The sequence below is a fragment of the Tamandua tetradactyla genome, chromosome 19 (assembly GCF_023851605.1).
Source record: "Tamandua tetradactyla isolate mTamTet1 chromosome 19, mTamTet1.pri, whole genome shotgun sequence".
Classification (NCBI taxonomy): domain Eukaryota; kingdom Metazoa; phylum Chordata; class Mammalia; order Pilosa; family Myrmecophagidae; genus Tamandua; species Tamandua tetradactyla.
In genome coordinates, this window is record NC_135345.1 from 68,962,041 (window position 1) to 68,979,982 (window position 17,942).

The 17,942-nt window shown below is 37.2% G+C and overlaps 1 long non-coding RNA gene across 1 annotated transcript in view; it reads right to left on the bottom strand.

The window, feature by feature from the left end:
* LOC143663670 (uncharacterized) overlaps positions 1-12,946 on the bottom strand; it is a 33,234-nt gene extending 20,288 nt beyond the window's left edge. The window contains exon 1 of the long non-coding RNA XR_013166111.1: positions 12,881-12,946. This is a non-coding gene — a long non-coding RNA (uncharacterized LOC143663670). The remainder of the gene's footprint in view (positions 1-12,880) is intronic.
* Between the last annotated feature and the right edge of the window lie 4,996 nt (positions 12,947-17,942).

The following is a 17,942-nucleotide window of genomic DNA, read 5'->3' on the forward strand; positions in this document are numbered from 1 at the left end:
TTTGATAACTAGTTTTTCCAAGTCTTTGAAGTATGTTCTTGGAATTTTTATTGGTATTGCATAAAATCTGTTGATCAACTGGTGTAGAATTGACATCTTAATGACATTCAACCTTCCTCATGAGCATGGAATGTTTTTCCATCTATTTAGGTCATTTTTTATTTCTTTTAGCAATGTTTTGCAGTCTTCTGTTTACAAATCCTTGACATCCCTAGCTAGGCTTATTCCTAGACACCTGAGTCTTTTGATCACTATTTTGGATGGAATTTTTAGCTTAATTGTCTCCTCTGATAGGTCATTACTTTTGTATAGAAACATTACTGATTTTTTGTACATTAATCCTGTATTCCACCACTTTGTTGGACTTGTTTATGAGCTCAAGTAGCTTTGTTGTAGATTTCTCAGGTTTTCTAAGTATAGGATCATGTCATCTGCAAATATGGAAAATGTTACATCTTCCTTTCCAATTTTGATGCCTTTTATTTCTTTCTCCTGTCTAAGCACTCAACAAGTCTATTCCAATGGTGACAATGGGCATCCTTATCTCATTCTCACTCTAAGGGGGAATGCTTCCAGTCTCTCATCATTAAGTATGATGCTGGTTATGGGTTTTTCATATATGCCTTTTATGATACTGAAGAAGTTTCCTTTGATTTCAACTTTTTGAAGTGCTTTTATCAGGAAAGGATGCTGAATTTTGGTTGCATGGTTTTTCAACCTCAATCAATGTGATCATGTGATTTTTCCCTTTTGATTTGTTAATGTGCTGTATTACATTGACTATTTTCTTGTGTCAAACCTTCCTTGCATTCCTGATATAAATCCCAGTTGGTTGTGATGCATAATTATTTTAATATGTCATTGGATTCCATTTCCTAGTATTTTATTCAGAATATTTGCATTTATGTAATTAGGGAGAATGATCTGAAATTTTCCTTTCTTGTAGCATCTTTATCCAATTTTGGTTATTAGAATGATGTTAGCTTCATAAAATAAGTTAAGCAGTGTTCCTTTTTCCTCAATTTTTTGGAAGAGTTTGAGCAGGATTGGGGTTAGTTCTTTGGGGAATATTTGATAAAATTCCCCTGTGACGCTGTCTGATCCTAGGCTTTAATTAGTAAGTGCAAGTCATTAATATTCAAAGTTATAACTGTAAAAGCAGTTCCTGATGTACCATTTTATCCTTTAGTTTTTATTTATCAGATCTATATTCTCTTCCCTCTTTCTGTTTTTATCCTTTAAATTACCATTAATGGAACAAATATTAAACTAAATTGAGTAGATTGAAATACTACTCAATTTATGGTAAAGGGTATAGAAAAAATAGGGGAACAAAGATTAAAATTTATTGAGTATATGGAAATTCTAGTGGTCAATGAGAAGGAGGGGTAAGGGGTATGGTACGTGTGAGTTTTTTCTTTTTTAATTTTGTTTATTTTTCTGGAGTGATGCAAATGTTCTAAAAAATGATCATGGTGGTGAATATACTACTATGTGATGATATTGTGAGCCATTGATTGTACACCATACATGGAATGTTTGTATGTTAAGAATGTTCATGTTTGTATGTTGTTTTTGTTTGATAATACAAAATAAATTTAAATAAATTACCATTACTGGTAATTCTGTGCCATCCTCCAGACCTCTCCTTTTTTTTTCAGCTGACAGAACTCCCTTGTCTGTCTTTGAGGATTTTAATCTCTCCCTCAATTTTGAAGGACAACTTGCCTGGATAAAGAATTCTTGGCTGGAAATCTTTCTCATTCAAGATCTTAAATATATCATGCCATTGTCTTCTTGCCTCCATTGTGACTGTTGAGTAGTCCAAACTTAGTCTTAGTTTTTTCCCTTGTAAATAGCAGATTGCCTTTCTTGTGCTGCTTTCAGAACTTTCTGCCTCTCTTCAACATTTGACAATTTGATTAGTATGTTTTGGAGTAGGCCCATTTGGATTTATTTTCTTTGGAGTTTTTGGGCCTCTTTGATTTGTGTACTATGTTTTTCATAAGGGTTGTGAAGTTTTCCCTGATTATATCTTCAACTAACCTTCCCAGCCCTTTACTCTTCTCTTCTTCTTCTGGGACAACAGTGGTTCTTATATTTGTACCACTCTTGTTGCCCATCATTTCACTAATACCCAGTCTATTTTTTCCATCTTTCTTGCCATTTGTTCTTTTGTGTGCTCTAGTTCAATTGTTCTTGTCTGTAGTATATTTCTAATTTTGTCTACTGTATTCTTTAATTTCTGTGGGAGCTGCCACTTTTTCTATTTATTTTTTCAAATTTTTCTTTATGTTCTTCTGGTGTCTTCCTAGTAGCCTTTATTTCTTTATAAGTATTCATAAGTTGTTGTTCTGTATTCTGTATCCCCTCCAGTGTTTTCATTTTGTCATTTGGCTGGGCTATATCTTTTCGGATCTTCACATGCTTTGTGATTTTCTGCTGCATTTGGGGAATTTGATTATCTTAATAAGATTATTTTGCAAGTTGGTTTCCTTCACTCATATAAAGTTTTGTATTTCTTGATTCTGCATTGAAGATTCCCTTTTGCACTTGGCTTATTGGTAATTCCAAGCCAAACCAAAGCCCTAATCTCATGGAGGGGGTACAATTCTACTTGAGGGTCTATTAAAAGTTAGACAGAGGTGAATGGGTAGTTCAGTGGCAGAACACCAATCCACCATGCAGGAGACCCAGGCCAATTCCTGGCCCATGCAACCCAAAAAAAAACAAATAAAAATAAAATAAAATGAAATGAAAACAACACACCTCAACAATAATAAGCTCCAAAGTCAGAAGGAGACACCCCAAGATATTGGGATGTGCCCACAAAGACAGAAAAAATCTTAAAAATAAATAAATACAATATATAAATGTATAAAAATAAATAATAACCATAATAATATAAACATAGAAAGTATATATAAATAAAATACTTAGGCAGATAGGGAGTTTGCCAGGATACACTTAATGCTTCTTCTCAGCAGGTGTCTCCTAAGGCCCTTCTCCCCTCAGACCTAGCCCTCCCCAACAGCAGCAGATAGCTGGGAAGGTGGAGTGCATGCTGCAGGGCTGTTCTCAGGCTGCAGCAGCAGGATGGCTGATTCTGGCACACAGGATGGTGGAGCTGACTGTAGCACCCATAGGATCAGTCAATCAGCCATGCTCAGCAGATCCATTGCTCACTACAACCAATGGGATGGCCACTCTTGGTGCCCAGCCAGGCAACTGTTCTCAGCACCATAGGGCTGGGCTCTTCGCAGGAAATGGCCAGACATACCTCCAGACTCCCTGCAGATGCCACCAGCTTTGGAGCTTCTCAGGGAGATTTTCTCTGCCAGCAGCTGGGGCAGGCTGAAACACAGGGAAGATCTGTTCCTTCAGATCCGCACTTCCCTGCTCACCACCATCCACCACTGGTGGGGGTCACCATCAATCAGACCACCCTGCTCTCCCTGTCCTGATCCCATGCCTCTCTCCCCACTAAGAAACACTGAAGACCTTCTTTGATCACTCATCCCCTGGGACCGCAATCCCAGTCATTGTCTCCCCATCCCCTGTCTTGTCCTAAGAAATAAATGAATTCAATCCACCCCACTCTGTCATCTTCCTGGAGGTCTCATGTAAATATTTTTGTAATCTGTTTAGACATGGGAGGAAAAGTCTATATTTTATAGACCTTTCCAATATTGGCACAAAGGACTTTCAGAATGACCTTTGCAAATGATGCTAGAAAGTATATATTCAGATTTGCTTCTCTTTTGGAAATAAATGTGATCCTGGAAATATTTATATAAACCCATTTTTTGAAAAACTAAATTTTATGAGGGCCTTTTTTCTTATCTTATTTAATTCTCTAAAAACACTTTGTAAACAATCACTACCACTTTACTAACTTCTCCAATCAGTTTGTATTTTGATAATATACAGTTGTAAGTGTACATACATGACCTTTAGATATTTCAGTTATGTATGCTATAGCATTTTTGAGCCCCTAATTCAGAGGCAAAGGAAGAATGTAGGGAGGGTGGGAAGGAGAAGGGGAGAAAGGGAGGGAGGAAGGATGAGAGGGAGGGAGGGTGGGAAGGAGAGAAGAAAGCAAGCAAGGAAGAGATAAAGCAAGAAAGCTGCTATGAAGGGACTTCCAGAGAGCACAACATATTGGATTCCAATAAGGCATCACTTTTCATTTCTATATTTTAGACTAAACACTTTAAGTAATGACATGATTTTTCTCCCAGATCATGCTGAGTGGAGATTACAGGTGAGGTTGTTTGTTTTTTTTAATATGATCTTGAGGAATCACATTTCTTTCCTTCAGAGCACTTTCCAATTTAGTCATTATTATTTGATTAACAGCCATAGTGTCAACTGAACAGTAAGTTTGTATAACAAAGGTCATGCCTGAATTTTATCTCCATTGTATCTTCCATGGCTGGCACTTAGTAGGAATTCAGCAAATACTTGTTGAGTGAGTAAATGAACAAATGAGATGAGTGTGCATCAAATTACAGATTTAATAACTGACCCAAACACCAGCTAGCTTCTCTGGTGGTGCTGACTTCATCCTTTATCAAAATTTTTGAATAGTCTGTTCTCAATGGGGTATAAACATTAAATGGTTTTACTTTTTCCTCCTTGTCTATTCTTTAACTGCTCCTCACCCTTCCTCTTCTACCTTATGCATTGTTTGGACAGGGAAAGGTGGCAAGTCTTTTCATTTACAGGGACTGCTTTGTTGTCTCAAAGACCCAGAGGCTCTCTGGATGGATGCCCTCTGGCTGGAAGGTGTCCAAATGCTGGGTCTCTTGCAGAGCGTATGCTGTATATTTGATGGCGGTGCAGGGCCCCGTCCCACTCTGCAAAGTTCCCTGATGCGGGAGACCTGCTCCAGCTCAGCTTCACCCAACACCTGCTTAGCTACCTCTGCTAGTAGCCCACCCTTCAGGCTCTTGTCCCTGGCATCTCCTCAACCTGGCAATCAGTCATCTTGGCAGATAGGAGGAAAGTTTGGCCAAGATGGCTGAAGCCAACCTACCTATCTACTGTCAAAGAGAATTTGGGGTTATGGTAATGTAAAAAGGTCAGTGATTCCTTGCCACAAAAAGGAAAAAGGAAAAAAGTATAAGCCCATATAAAATTGTCAAAAACAAGCATTTCAGAGCTAGACATTCTCACTCCAAATGTAGATCTTTCCTAATGCCTGCCTCTGTCTGATTTTTTGGCCTTTGGCCTTTGTATTCATATCAGTGCCAGGTGACTAGATGGCTGAAACTAATCTAGTTCCTGTTGTGGTATTACTAAGTATTAATGATACAATGGTTTAGCCAATCCAGATGATGCATGTGCAATTTACCAGGTCCTTCAAAGCCTTAGCTGTAAGCAAGAGGAAATAATGATAACTTGGGGCACTATTACAAATCAGTGAGGGATATGCTTTAGATGGGAAAGGGAATCATTCTTTCAGCTCTTCTGAAGTCTGTCATTTAAGTTGTTGCCTCCTCTCCCTCCTGAATGTGTTGAAACAAATATTTGTACTAACAATTAAAGGAAATTGCAATAATTTTTATAAGATTTTTATGACACATTTTGAGATAATAAGAGACCTCCTGATGTGCCATGAAGGAGAAATTGAAATTCCCTGAACTTAAAGATTTGATAGTTTGTGGAAAACTCATCCACATAGGTACTTAGAAAACAAAACCAAATCCCCAAATTCTCCCTGCAGAGTCTTGGTTTTAATTCCTAAATTATTCAGATCCACTTTCACTGGAACCACTTCTAACAAAAGAGCTATAATTGCTAAAGGTGGTATTAATTAGGTGGAATGTTATGTCTTTTTCTTTCACAAAGTCAAACCTTTACCAATAGTCAGAAATTGAGTTGTTTAAATAGATTGAAGGGCTCAGAGCACCACCTGCTGGTATAATGCAAGTATTCATGCAAGTTTTCTTGATTATAACTGACAGTCTCTCTAATCAGGTTTCTACAACCAAAAATCAAAAAAAAAAAGTAATTATCTGAACAAAGGTAACTAATAGACACACAAATGTATCATTTTCTTGAAGTAATGAAAAAAAACTTCTAAGAAAATCACTGAACTCAGAGTAAGCAAGCCTGCCTTGACTTTGCCAATTTCGAGCCATGGGACCATTTACACATTTTTAACGTCACTGAGCCTCAGTTCCCTAGTCTGTAGAATTTGGTTTAAAAAAAAGAAACTGTTCTAAATAAAATAAGATATCATAGCATGCTAATCTGGAGGCTACGCTTATGAAAATTTCAGCTAGATATTGCTGTTTGCCATGGTTTGCCAAACTCCAAACAAAACCTTTCCTGCCAACCCTAAAGAACTGTAGGGCTCTCTCTGAGGGTCTAAAAAGGTTCCATGCACTATGATCACTTTCCAGAAAACTACGACCTCCAGATGGATTCGTAGGTCAAGTAAGTCCTGAAGGCCAGAGTAGGTCGCCTCTCCAGAACATCAATGAGTAATATCCCCATATCCCATATTATCAACAGCTTCTTCCCAACATGAAAAATTTAGAATAGGCATAGCCCAAATACCCCTAAAGATTGGAGGAAAGACCAAAGGAGAAAGTGGAGTTATAACAGAGAAAATAAGATTTAACAAATGAATATGATTGCTGAATCATTACATTAATACTTCTTTTAGCCTCCACTGTCTTGGAGCAGCTAGAAGGAAAAACCTAAAATTGTGGAACTGTAACCAATACCAAATTCTGAAATCTGTTCTATAACTAATTGTTGCACTGTGCTTTGAAAGTTATTTTTTTTTTTGGTATATATGTTATTTTTCACCATAAAAAAAGAAAAAATATGGGACCATGCAGCTATTGTAAACTGTTTACAATGCAGAGTAAACAGATTACTGTAAACAGTAACACTTAATATTCTTTCATGAATAGTAACAAATGTACCACAACAATACTCATGTCAATGATGGGGGGATGAGGGATATAGGATGTTTTGGATTTTCTATTTTTTTTTTCTTTTGGTGTAATGAAAATGTCCTAAAATTGATCATGGTGATGAATACGCAACTATGTGATGATACTGTGAGCCATTAATTAATTAATTGTATACTTTGGAAGGACTTTATGGTATGTAAATATATCTCAATAAAATTGCATTAAAAGAAAAAAAAAGATGCTGTAGCATGCTAGGGAAGGATGAAAAATTGCTTAACATTGAGGAGGAAAGTGGGAATGAGGAATTTTTACTTTGATCCCAAGTCCTGAGGATGCATTTACATTACTGTGGAAAAAATTAGGGAAGAAAGTGTTGGTGAGAGAATAAAAGAAATTGTACAGGGAATGAAGCCTGCAAGAGAAAGAAGTAAAACCTAGGAGGGTTCTAATGGACTTGGAAAAAAATGAAAAGGCAAGAAACTAAAGATCATGAGGTGAAAGTCAAGATAAACTGTAAATAGGAAATGAGAAGTTCAGAAGAATAGGAAGTGACAGAGATTCAGCAGATGACGACACTGTCACAGGTGTGGCCATGTAAGTAGAAGGCTAAACAGGATGGAGGCAGGTGTGATGGGAGTAGAGGTACTATAAGGCAGAGGAACTGGTGAAATTGTTCAATAGACATTGACTGGTTAATGGCAACAGAGAGAAAATACCATCAGCAAGAGTCAAAGCCCTTACTAAATAAGAGGGAGAGACAAATAAGTAGGAAATGATAACAAAAGAAAGAATAGAGGATGGCATAGGCAGATGCCAACAGTCCAAAACAGATGGAATTTTTGCATGAGGATGGCATTTTCCTCATTCATTGAATCATGAATCAGTCTCTTTCTCTCACTGTCTCTCTGTCTCTGTCTGTCTCTATATACATATATATGTATATATGCACTCACACATATATGCGTATATGTACAGGTACATGTAGGGTCCCAAAAGTTTTAGTGCAGTAGTGAGGTATGTTTTTTTGTTTGTTTTTTGTTGTTGTTTTTTTGTTTTGTTTTGCCTGGGCAGCACCAGGAATCGAAGCCAGGTCTCCAGCATGGCAAGCAAGAACTCTGCCACTGAGCCACGATAGCCTGCCCAGTAGTGTAGTTTTAAGTTTGTTTTTTCTTGTTTTTTGTTTATTTGTTTTTGTTTGCTTTTTAGGTGCATGGTCCGGAAATCCAACCCAGCCCTCCTGCATGGAAGGTGAGCATTCTACCACTGAACCACCTGTGTGCCCAGTTTTAAGTTTTAGTAACTCCCAAAGCATAAATGCTACAACTTGTAAAATGAATCATTTGATAGTTTAACTATTTGAGTTTTATTTTCTCTTGCTTAGTTTTCTGATTTTTAAACATTAATTTTGAATTTTAACTTTTTGTTTCAGCCAATGTTTCCATCTTCAATTAGAAGGACTGAATAATTTTATTCAGCCAAGATTGAATAATGCTATCCAATCTACTAAAACTCACAACTACTCCCCAACAACAGGTGATTTAGGTTACTACTCTACAGAAATAATCATCTGATATAGGAAGGTTGAGTCCCTGTGCTTCTCAGCATGATCAGACTTCACACGGACACACATAGTCACACACACGTGCATACATGTGGAGACCAATTCAAAAGACTTTAACTTTGGAAGGCTTCCAAGTTTGTTTCTGGAGGTGCATGAAACAGCTAGCCAACTATTAATATGTAGCACTGTTCCAGGTTCAAGAAAATAAGGTCATACTCCTGAAAGAATTTTGTTAAATAGCTCAAGGAATAGGCTTAGATGACCCAGTTTTTAACTCTACTCTTTCCTTATCCTTTCCCTCTTAAAAAAAAAATACTACATTAATAATAACGTATTTTAATAAAACTACAATCAATTTAATTTTATGGAGGCTATTTCATATATTTTGTCAATGCATTATTATATACCATATTATGTATGAAACATTTTCTTATAAAAGTACAAATCTGAGGCTATGCTATTTTTATTATACCATTATTATAGACTGATTGCCATGTGAAAACTAAAATGTGTTCAGAGTTGGTATAATATAGTGGTTAAAAGAAAGGACTCTGGAATCAGGTTGCCTGGGTTCAAAATCTGATTGTTCTACTTACTGGCTGAGTAGCTAACTTCTTTATATCTCAATTTCTTCTACAATGAAATGAGATGATAATACCACTCACTTCATAGGGTTATAGGAAGGATTTAAAGAGATAACATGTGGAAGCCATACAAGTGCTTCAGAAAAGTGGGCTGTTATTGCATCAGCTCAAACTTCCTTTCTACCATCCCTCTCCTCTTCATTTCCTCCTGCATTAATCTGCCTGCATCAGCAATAATTTGGAAGGGGAAACTAAAGCTAATTTTCCTCTGAATCTTATTTTCTAAAATATAAAGTTATATTTTATAACTTCAATATAAAAAAATAGTGCCCCTTTTCCCTAATCTCTTCCCCCAATATAAGAATTTGGGACCAAAATGTAATGCTATTAACTTCATTTGAATTCCAGTGAGATCTTAGCATATTTGAGTGTTGCATCTTGCAATCATAATAGACATAAAGTGTTAAATTCTAGTCCTTAAAACTACAAAAGAAATGTAGATTTATTCAGGGAAAGCCAAATTTTCATATATTGGTGTTCCCTGGATACAGAGGAAATGAAAATTATTAAAAGGTTAAAATATTTTTGGAAACCATAATAATAATGACTGGCTTTAACTAATTAACCCTTCCATTGGCTTGATGACAGGGTTAATTAGCTCAAATGATATATATCATTTATTTTGGAGGGAAAAAAATGCAATGGAGATTAAAATCATTCTCTTGCCATCTTGTGTTTCCATTCCCACATTGCAATTTTCTAAAAATGCTGGCTGGATGCATTGTTCTCCTATTTAATTTTAGTATATTTTGGTATGATGCTTAAAGCTGCCACCTGAAACTATGATATGATTGCATTTTGTCCTTTTTTTTCAAAATTCCAATTACTTAAATGTTCAGTCCTGATCTCCTTCTAAAAAGAAGATTGTTTTACTATACATTTGATGAATAAATGAGACAAGATGTTATAAAGAAGAGCTGGGTTTTAAAAGGAAGTCTGAAACACACACAGTTCTGTGGGTTACTTACATACCAACTAAAGTCCCTGAAAGTGAATCATTCATAGTTTGTATCAGAACAATAGGTGATATCCTTGGAAGATACAAGCAACACAATTTAGACAACTTAACATGAAAGTTTTGTGGTGGTGGTGAGTCTTCTGCTTTGGTTAGGTGGACTCAACCTCAGGGTATCAGTGCCAATATCAAGAAAAACTTTAAGTTATTTAATTCCACGTCCATGTTTATTTCCACTGTAGACTTGAAACATAATCTTAATTAAATAGCATAAAATAAAATAAAAATACTCTTTTGTTTCCATAGTCCCAACTAAAAGTATAAGTGAATGTTGGATTATAGACACATCCATTCTTAAAAAAAGCTCTGCTTTAGAGGGGCCAGCCTCTTCAGAACATCAACTGGTTCCATCCCCCATCCCATTTTATAAATAATCCCCTTCCAACATGAAAAACTTAGAATGGGCACAGCCAAAATACCCCTAAAGAGTGGAAGAAAGAACAAAGGTGATGGTGGTAGGGTTTAACAAATGAGTATGATTGCTGAATCGTTATATTGATATTTATTTTAGTCTCCAGCACCTTAGAGCAGCTAGAAGTGAAAATATAAAATTATGGAATTTTTTACTTTCAAAAACTCTGAAATCTGTTCTGCAACTAGTTGTTATGATGTACTTTGAAATTTTTTACTTTTTTGTATATATGTTATTTTTCATGCAAAAAATGTTGATTGTGATGATAAATACACAGCTATATGATAGGAAAAATTAATGTAATCATGCACTGCATTAAAGAATGAAGAATTTTTAATCTTAAAAAAAAAGCTCTGCTTTGCCTCAGACATAGTGTTATAAATGAGTTCACTAGAAAAGACTTCTTATTCTGTTTCAGTTAACTAATGCAACAATTAGTTAGTTGGGTCTTCTATATCAGTTAGTTACATAATAAACCATCCCTAAACACTGGCTTAAAACAATAATATTCTGCAGGTCAACAATATGGGCTGTACTAAGCTAGATGATTCTTCTGGTTTTCACTGGGTGCTTACATGCATCTGTGGTCATTTGCTGAATTGGTTAGAAGCTAAAGGGTCTAGGTTAGTTTGAACAGGAAAGCTTGTCACTGCTATACTTGATCTGCATCCTCCAGCAGCCTAGCCCAGGCCTGTGAGCAGGGGAGCAAAGCAAGTTTCCAAGGTTATTCAAGAATGAAACTTATATTCAAGGCTTCTTAAGGCCTAGGCTCACCATTACTTCTGCTATATTCCCTTTGCCAAAGTGAGTCACAAGACCACAAAATAGCACTGAAAAGTGCATTGAGTAGCATACAGAGGGGTAGCAAATTATGGCCATTTTGGCAAACTACCAATTTTCTACCTAAGATATGTAATTAGATCAACCACATTTGAATAGTCTGAATGTGCTCCCATGTGGTTCAAGACACTGAGCTTTCATTATCAAAGCAGACTTTAATTATTACCAAAAATCTAGTAACATTTCCATGGAAACTTCTGCAATTCAATGCTACTTGCTATATTTTCTACATGATACTAATCTGGTTTAAATCTGACCACATTATATATTAACCCCATGTTTGTGACTGAGAATTGATAATTAACTTCAATGCTACAGAATAACAATGCATTCCAGTGGAAAAAATAGCCCATCAGAAGTCAGATAAAATATAATTGCATTTTGGTTTCATTGATGACTCCTTAAGATTGCACGTGCAAGATTAAACTTAAGGTTCATAAGCTCCACCCAATGAAAATGAAAGACACCAGTGAACAAAGGAAAGGCAGGGGAGGAGGTGATCATAGAGAGGAGGAAGGTAAATAATTTTCCTGAAACATCTTCACAGGGATGTAGCATGAAAGACTAGAAAGAGAGCAGGCTTGAGAAATAGAAAACCTGTGCTCTGCTTCCAGCTCAACCACTTACATGTTGGGGGCCTTTGGAAATAATTTAATATCTGTTAGCTTGGGTTTCCTCATTTCTGTAAACTAAGGCAATGTACTAAGTGGTCTCAAAAATATGTTTCAGCTCTTAAAAAGAATTCATGCTGGAGGATTTCTGGGAAGATGGCTGAATAGTATAGTTCAAGATTAGTCCTGCTCCATGGAAAAGTTAGAGAAGGGACAGGAGGGCGACTGAGGTGGTAATTCAGAAGCGAAGCTGACCTGGGTGAGCCTTCTGCACCACATGGGGTAGCCCTGGTTGCAGAGGCTGAAAAACTGAGAGACAGAAAGCTGGAGCCTGGCATGGAGGTGCAGAGCTCACAAGAGTGCACGGATGGGAGCAGGGACTAGGAAGTAAGCCAGGCCATGTTCCTTGGGCACACTCCCCTCACCAGTGCACCCGTGACTAGTGATTCACCCCACACCCCATGCACCCAAACCCTGACACCCGCTCCCATTCCACGTACTCCAGGCACCCCCACCCCACCAGCTCCCAATACACATACCTGCCCCACACCCCCCAATACACATACCTGCCCCACACCCCCACCACAGGTGCAGCCCAACCCACCTCTCCTGCACCCCTCCTGAGCACTACTTCCCCCTCCCTGTACCCTGCAGGCTGCTACCAGCACATAAAGGCTGCGGGCACTAACCTCCACACCTAGGCTACCCCTGACCCCTGTCCATAGTGTCGTACAGCCTCACCCCACCCCACCCCTAAGCTCTGTGCATCAGTTTACTGTACTCCTAGCTCCACACATGTACATGGCCCCCCAGTCATGTCATGCAGCTCTGGGAATCTCAGTTTACCACAGTCCTAGAACCGTACATGTGCACTGGCCCTCAGCCTCGCTTCCCAGCGCTGAGAAACTGCTGGCCTGTGCAGCTGGATTACATCTGCCTCCAATCCATTAAGTCATAATGCCAACCTGCTGCCACAGTTCTATGCGTACATGTGAACAAAAGGCCCCATGCCTTAAAACAGTGCACACCAGGGTTCCACTCCCAAGACTGGGTCACCTACACAGCTACGTCCTCCCTGGCTGCTGGGTGCCTCTGTTCACAAGCATCAGTGTAACATCCCTAATCTGCACCTATACATGCCCTGAAACGAATCACTGCACTGAGTACCCCACCCTGTACCCTGCTCCCTGCTGTACAACCATCCTGCAAACACAAGGCTTTAGTCCAGTGAAAGAAATTAACTCCCAAAGTAAATCAATCAAGATATTTACATGCCACGAAGAGAGCAGGAAATCACTATGGACATCACAATGCAGACAGATATAGCCCTGCTTAATGAACAAATTAAAACACCAGAGGAGACACAGACATTGGAATAACTGATCAAAGATGTTCATACAACTCTACTTAATAAAATAAATGGGATAGCAAATGAATAAAAGATATCAAGAAGACAGTAGAAGAGCATAAAGAAGAATTTGAAAGAATAAATAGAAAAATAGCAAGTATCACAGAGATTACAGACTCTGTTGATCAAATAAAAAACATACACACAACACCAGATTTGAAGAGACAGAAGACATAATAAGTTATATAGAGGACAGGATAACTGACTCCAAAGACTCAAAATAGCAAATGGCAAAAAAAGATGGAAAAAAATAAATTGGATCTCATGGAAATGGTGCGCAAAACAAAGCACATAAATATAAGAATCACTGGTGTCCCAGAAGGAGAAGAGAAGAGTAAAGGGCTAGGAAGAGTAATTAAGGAAATAATGGGGGAAAACTTCCCAACCCTCACAAAGGACATAATTATACAAGTCAAAGAACCCCAACGAATTCCAAATAGAAAAAATCCAAATAAGCCTTCTCCATGGCACATACTAAACACTCTGTCAAATGTTGAAGAGAAGCAGAAAATTCTGAAAGTGGCAAGAGAAAAACAATCTTCTACATACAAGGGAAATCAAATAAGACTGAGTTCAAACTACTCAACCAGCACCCTGGAGGCAAGAAGGCAGTGGTATGATATATACAAGACCCTGACAGAGAAAGACATCCAGCTAAGAATTCTGTATCCAGCCAAATTTTTCTGCAAAACAGAGGGGGAGATTAAAGTTTTCACAGACAAAGAAGTCCTGAAAGAATTTGTCAACAAAAAACTTGGCCCTACAAGAAATACTATAAGGAATTCTGCCAGCATAAAAAAAAAAAAAAGACAGGAAAGGGAGCTCTGGAGGAGGGCACAGAATTGAAGAGTACTGCTAAGGGTAATTAAAGAACATAAAGAGAAAGAGGGAAAAATATATAGATCTGACAAAAATATAAAAAAAAATAAGATGGTGAAATCAAGAAACTCCTTTTTAGTAATAACTTTGAATGTTAATGGACTAAACTTACCAATTAAAAGATAAAAATTGGCAGAATGGATTAAGAAACATAATCCAGCTATATGCTGCTTAAAGACTCTCATCTTAGACACAAGGATACAAATCGATTGAAAGTGAAAGGATGGAAAAAGATTTTTCATGCAAATTGTAACCAAAGGAAAGCAGGAGTAGCTATACTAATATCAGACAAAATAGACTTTAAATGTAAAGACATCACAAGAGACAAAGAAGGGCACTATATACTAATAAAAGGGCCAATTCACCAGGAAGATAAAACAATCATAAATGTTTATGCTCCCAATCAAGGAGCTCCAAAGTACATGAGACAGACATTGGCAAAACTGAAGGGAGTGATAGATTTTTCAACAGTAATAGCAGGAGACATCATACATCACTCTCCTCTATAGATAGAAAAACCAGACAGAAGATCAACAAGGAAATAAAGAATTTAAATAACATGATAAACGAATTACACCTAACAGATATATACAGGTCATTGCATCACAAAGCAGTGATATATATTCTTCTCTAGTGCTCATGGAACATTCTCCTGGGTAGACCATATGCTGGCACACAAAACAGGTCTTTGTAAATTTGAAAACCTTGAAATTATTCAAAGCATTTTTTCTGATCACAATGGGATGATGCTGGATCTCAATAACCACCGGAAAGAGAATATTCACAAATATATGGAGATTAAATAACACGCTCTTAAACAACTGGCGGATCAAAGAAGAAATTGCTACAGAAATCATTAGCTATCTGGAGATGAATGAAAATTAGAATACAACTTATCAGAACTTATGGGATGCAGCAAAGGCTGTGCTGAGAGGGAAATTTACTGCCCTAAAAGCCTATATTAAAAAACAAGAAAGAACAAAAATCAAGGACTTGCCAGAACACCTGGAGGAACTTGAGACAAAACAGCAAACTAACCCCAAAGCAAATAGTAGAAGAGAAAAAACAAAGATTAAAGCAGAGATAAATGAATAGGAGAACAACAGAACAATAGAAGAATCAATAAAACCAGAAGTTGATTCTTTGAGAAAAATCAATGAATTTGATGGGCTGCTAGCAAGACTAACAAGGAAAAAAGAGAGAGAGGATGCAAATAGACAAAATCAGAAATGAGAAGAGGTGTGTTACCACAGAACCTGGAGAATTTTTTTTTTAATTATAAGAGAATATTATGAACAACTATACACCATTAAACTAGACAACTTAGATGAATGGACAAATTCGTGGAGACACACAAACAAGCTACACTCAGAAATAGAAGATCTCAATAAACCAATCACAAGATTCAAGCAGTCATCAAAAATCTTCCTACAGAGGAAAGCTCAGGGACTCATGGTTTCACAGGAGAATTTTATCAAACATTCTACCAAAGAACTAACACCAATCCTGCTCAAATTTTCCAAAAAATTGAGGAAAAAAGAACTCTACCTAATTCATTTTATGAAGCTAATATCATTTTAATACAAAAACTGGGTAAAGATGCCATAAGAAAGGAAAACTACAGGCTTACCTCCCCAATGAACATAGATGCAAAAATTCTCAATAAAATATTAGCAAATCAAATTCAACAACACATTAAAAGAATTATACACTGTGACCAACTGGCATTTATACAAGGAATGCAAGGATGGTTCAACACAAGAAAATAAATTACTACAATACAATATGTTAACAAATCTAGAGGAAAAATCACATGATCCTCTCAATCGATGCTTAAAAGCCCTTTGACAAAATTCAGCATCTGTTTCTGATAAAAACACTCAAAAATACAGGAATCAATGGTAACTACCTCAATATGCTAAAGGGAATATATGAAAAACCAAAACCAGCTTTGTACTCAATGGAGAGAGACTGAAAGGTTTCCCCTTAAGATCAGGAACAAGACAAGGATGCCCATTGTCACCATTATCATTCAACATTGTGCTAGAAGTTCTAGCTAGAGCAACAGGCAGGACAGAGAAATAAAAGTCATCCAAATTGGAAAGGAAGAAGTAAAACTCTCATTATTTGCCAATGATATGGTATTGTACTTGGAAGATACTGAGAAATCTACAGCAAAGTTATTTTAGCTAATAAACAAATTCAGCAAGGTGGCAAAATATATAATTAATGTGCAAAAATCAGTACCATTTTTATACATGAACAATGACCTAGCTGAGGAGATAGTTAAGGAAAAAATTCCATTCAAAATAGCAGCTAAAAGAATCAAGTACTTAGGAATAAACTTAAGTAGGGACATAAAGGACTTGTACACAGAAAACTACATGACATTGCTAAAAGAAGTCAAAGGATATCTAAATGGGTGGAAAGGCATCCCCTGCTCATGGATAAGAAGGCTAAATACAGTTGTTCTAGTTTGCTAGCTGCTGGAATACAATATACCAGAAATGGAATGGCTTTTAAAAGGGAGAATTTAATGAGTTGCAAGTTTACAGATCTAAGGCCGAGAAAATGTTCCAATTAAAACAAGTCTATAGAAATGTCCAATCAAAAGCATCCAGGGAAAGATACTTTGGTTCGAGAAGGCCGATGAAGTTCAGGGTTTCTCTCTCAAGTGAGACAGCACATGGCGAACACAGTCAGGGCTTCTCTCTTGGCTGGAAGGGCACATGGCGAATACGGTGTCATCTGCTAGCCTTGTCTCCTGGCTTCCTGTTTCATGAAGCTCCCCAGGAGGCATTTTCCTTCTTCATCTCCAAAGGTCGCTGGCTGGTGGACTCTCTGCTTCGTGGTGCTGCAGCATTCTCTGCTCTCTCTGAATCTCTGTCTCCAAAATGTTTCCTCTTTTATAGGACTTCAGAAACTAATCAAGACTCACTCAAATGGGTGGAGACATGTCATCCCCTAATCCAGTTTAACAACCATTCTTGACTAAATCACATCAACCAGGGAGATGATCTCATTACAGTTTCAAACATACAGTATTGAGAGAGATTATTCTACCTTTATGAAATGGGATTTATATTAAAACATGGCTTTTCTTAGGGGGCATGTTTCCTTTCAAACCAGCACAATAGTTAAGATGTCAATTCTCCCCAAATTGATCTACAGAATCAACAAAGTACCAATAAAAATTCCAACAACTAACTTGGAAGATTTGGAAAAGCTAATTACCAAATTAATCTGGAAGGGAAAGAGACCCTGAATAGTTAAAAGCATCCTAAAAAATAAGAAGTGGGAGGATTAACACTTCCTGACTTTAAAACCTATTATAAATCCACAGTGGTCAAAACAGTATGGGACTGGCACAAAGATAAAAGCATTGACCAATGGAATTGATTTAAGAGTGCAGAAATAGACCACCATAACTATGGTCAACTGATTTTTGACAAGGCTCCCAAATCCTTGTCACAAAATATGGGACAAATAGTCTTTTCAATAACTGCATGGAAGAACTGGATATCGATAGCCAAGAGAATGAAAGAGGACCTCTATCTTACACCCTACAAAAGATTAACTCAAAGTGGATCAAACACCTAAATATAAGAACTAGCACCATAAAGCTTCTAGAAGAAAATGT